This window comes from Chinchilla lanigera, unplaced genomic scaffold, assembly GCF_000276665.1.
Source record: "Chinchilla lanigera isolate Chin_1 unplaced genomic scaffold, ChiLan1.0 scaffold00072, whole genome shotgun sequence".
Lineage (NCBI taxonomy): Eukaryota > Metazoa > Chordata > Mammalia > Rodentia > Chinchillidae > Chinchilla > Chinchilla lanigera.
The window spans coordinates 10,412,696-10,416,537 of record NW_004955473.1 but is presented as its reverse complement, the minus strand read 5'-3'; positions in this window follow the sequence as shown (position 1 = coordinate 10,416,537).

Genomic DNA, 3,842 nt, shown 5'->3' with positions numbered 1-3,842 from the left:
ATACACAAAAATCTTTACTATCTTAAATTTCTGTAGTTAAGAAGTGTGAAATGATTCCCATTAGCCAAAATCTAGGTATTGACAGGGGTATCTCTGGATGACAATACATTTCTTTATGTTTTTCAGCTTTGTGAGGCCATCTGCATAACTCAGCTTGTGGTCTTCTTCTCTCAAGGCCAGTAATGTTGCATTTCTTGGTTTGTTGTCACATCTCTTTCTGACTATACTCTTCTGCTTCCTGCTTGCACTTTTAAGGACCCTGAGTCTGACTGGATAATCCAAGCTAACCTACTATCTACTGATTGCCAACATTAATTTCACGTGCAACATTATTTCCCCCCATCGTGTATTCTAATACAGTCATAAGTTCCAAGTACTTGGACATCATTTGGCACCATTATTTTGCCTGCCACACTCAGGAAGGACCAAAACAAACTGGACAATTCCTTTAAAACAGATTATTGGACTGCAACATATAAAACATGCCTAAATCTTAAGTGTATTGCTTGATGAATTTTTACATAAATATATGCCCGTTTAGTTTCTAAATATACACTTGTATAAAACACAACTCAGATCAAGATGTGAAGTATAAGCAGCACTTCAGAAAAATTTCATGTTTGTCTGCAGTCAGTATCTGTACTGTAGGGGAAACTATTAGTCTATCTTGTATCATTATATTGGCTATCTATTAAAGCCTTCCAACATTTAGTGGTTCAAAATAACATTTGCTTATAATTCAGTGGGCCAGAAGTTTAGGTTGGGCTCAGCTGGGCAATTATGCTGGCAACATCTGGGGTCATTCATGTGGTTTAAGTCATTTGGCAGCTTAAGTTGGTGTGAATGGTCTATGTATATGTCTGGTAATTAGTGCTGGCTATCAGGTTGCTTGCCTTCTCTCCATGTAGGTCTGTCCTTTAGAGGGTAGACTGGGATGCATTACATAGAGATCTCAGAACAGCAAGAGAGGCCATGACAGAGTGCTCAGATGTTGTATATTATTTCTGCTGCATTCTGTTGGTCAAAGCAACTTACAGGCCATCTTAGATTCTATGAGTGGGGAATAAATTCTATCTATTTGATGGCAGGAGCTGCAAAAAAGGTTGTGCCCCATTTTTAAAAATTTTAAAATTATTTTTATTATTTTAAAGAATAAAAGAAGGATAACATAGTAATGAGGGGTTTACTAAATTACAGACAAAGTGTGAGGAAATTATCAATGCTTGTTGTTTTACATATTGTTATCTACAAGATAGTTTCTCAGGAAAACAAATAGACAAATAATAGTGAGTTGCAGACAAAAGTGGGAGGAGATTATCATTAGATGTTGTACTATACTTTGGTATCCTCAAAGTGGCTTCTAGAGAAAATAAATAGAGCTATACATGAGTGACCAATTGTATAATCATTGGCTATTCTCAATGGTTACTGTAGGAAACACATAATAATAAACATACATCCATTTACGGAATAGCATAGGAACAGTACAAACATTACAGAGTTATGGACAGGTTAGTAGGAAAATATCAATGGCTGCTGTAATACATGGTGGTATCTTCAAAGTGGCTTCTCAGGAAGACAGAGATATGCAAGAAGGATCTAACAAGTAGTTACAGCCTAAGGGTTGTCAAAAATAGCATATTACCTCCTCACCAGTGACTCCTTTCACTGAGGTGTGATGGCTGGAAGGAAGGCCAGGATTGAAAAGAAGGACTGAGGGACTTGCACCTGTATTTAGCAACAGGCTGTTTTCTTTCTCCTCTATAGTCATGATTACCCGGGGCTCCTCCATGGAGATGACAGTCTGGCCAGAGGGAGAAGGCAGAGTATGCCCTGGGCCCCCTCATTCCTGTTGGACTAACTGGTAGGATGGGTCTGAGCTCTGGGGCCTCCACCTCAGAGGGCAGACTGATCTCCAGTGGTCTCCTTTGCATTCAGGGCATGGCCCAGGGGGCCTCTTAGGGCAGTTCCTCTTGAGGTGGCCTGGCTTTTAACAGTGGTAGCAGATGAATGTAATCGTCAAGCTCTTCTTGGGGCCCCGAGAATCAGACTTAGGGTCTGTTTCTCTTAGTGCTGCAGCAAAAGCAGCTGCTTTTTCTCAGTCTCTTTGTTTTCTCTCCTTGGCCTCCTCCTTGTCACGGCTATAGAATACTGAGGAGGCAATTCTTACTAACATCTCAAGTGAGCCATCTGGGGCGAAAGCCATTTTTTGTAGCTTTTTCTCTCCAGCCTCCCATCATATTGGGACCCCACAACCAGTTAGTGTCCTGTCCTCAACCATCAACACAGGCAGCAGGAATCTCGGTGCAGACCTCTCCAGGGCTCCATGTGCTCCTCCACCACAGCCTGTACTGTCAGGGGAAGAACACTTTCAGGGGGTCTCCCCAAGTATTGCACAAGGTCCTCCTGGTTTCCAGCTTCCTAACGGCTCTCCTGACCTCGGTCAGCTAGAACTCTGACTCTTTGGGCTTAAGCTGTATTCTCATGTTCTTCGAGTCCTTGTTCAGCAGCTGCTCCTCCGCTGACTCTGGATCTTTCTGGTTCTCAATAGCAGGGCAAGAGCGACCCATTGTGTGGCATGTATTCCCAGGGGTTTCTCCATATCGTGATGATTCACGCACGTCTGCAGGCAGGCCTCTGCAGCTGGTGCATGGTGAGCCAATTGCATCATTGCTTCTCTGTACCATGATGGTTCTCAACTGTGTGGTGGTGGCCAGCCCGAGGGCTGGCATGCTCCAGTGTGTGCCACCATGCGGCTTCCTGGGCACTGAGGGCCCACCTCCCGGGTGCCTACATGGCTAAGGGCCAGCCCAGAGGCCGGCACACCCCACCACGTGACTTCCTGGGCATAGGGGGCCCGCCTACCGGGGGTCTGCATGGCTAGGGGCTGGCCCAAAGGCTGTGTACTGCATTTTTAAAATCCATTTCAACTTCCCATATATGAGTTCCTGTTCTTTAATGTCATATAAATGGGATCACTCTGAAAGTACTTTTGTTTCTGGCTGTTTCACTCAGCATTATGTATGTGAAATTCAGTGATGTTTTTGTTTATGGCAGTAGTGTGTTCATTTTTACTGATACTGCTCATATCCTATTGTATGAATGTATCACAATGTATTTATCCATACTACCATTGGTGAATATTTATATTGTTTCCAGTTTGTAGCTATTATAAATAAAGCTTAATCTTCAGTAACCAGAGTATACTTATAGAAACTAAGCACCTAACATTTGCTCATTGCTTTTAACTAAAGCCTGGATTTTATTCAGATTTTGACAGTTGTTTTACTAATATCCTTTTAGTTTTCCAGTAGCCAATCCAGGATACCACATTGCATTTAGTTATCTTGTTGTCTTTGTCTTCTATAATCTGTCATAGTTTCTCAGTCTTTCCTTGTTTCTTATGATTTTGCTAATTTTGTTTTGTAGTTCAGGATGGCTTTGAACTCATGATGATTTTCCTGCCTCAGCCTCCCAAGTGCTAGGATTACAGATGTGAGGCACCATATCCAACTGACTTTGCTGATTTCGAATGGTCAGTTATTTTGTATCCTGTCCCTCAATTTGGATCTATTTTATGTGATAGTTTCTCATGATTAGACAGGGGTTATGGAATTCTGGAAAGAACATAGAGTTAAATTATCCATTTCATCCCATCAGGTCAATCAGTGTATGACTTCTTCATGACTTATCATTTGTGATAATAATGACTTTTTCTTTATTTTTCCAATTTTACTCCTTTCATACTCTTGTTTTCCACTTCTTGTATCTTTACCAGTATAACCACTGATCTTTATTAATATTTAGATATTTAGTTTTCTCTGTTATTACCATTGAATGCT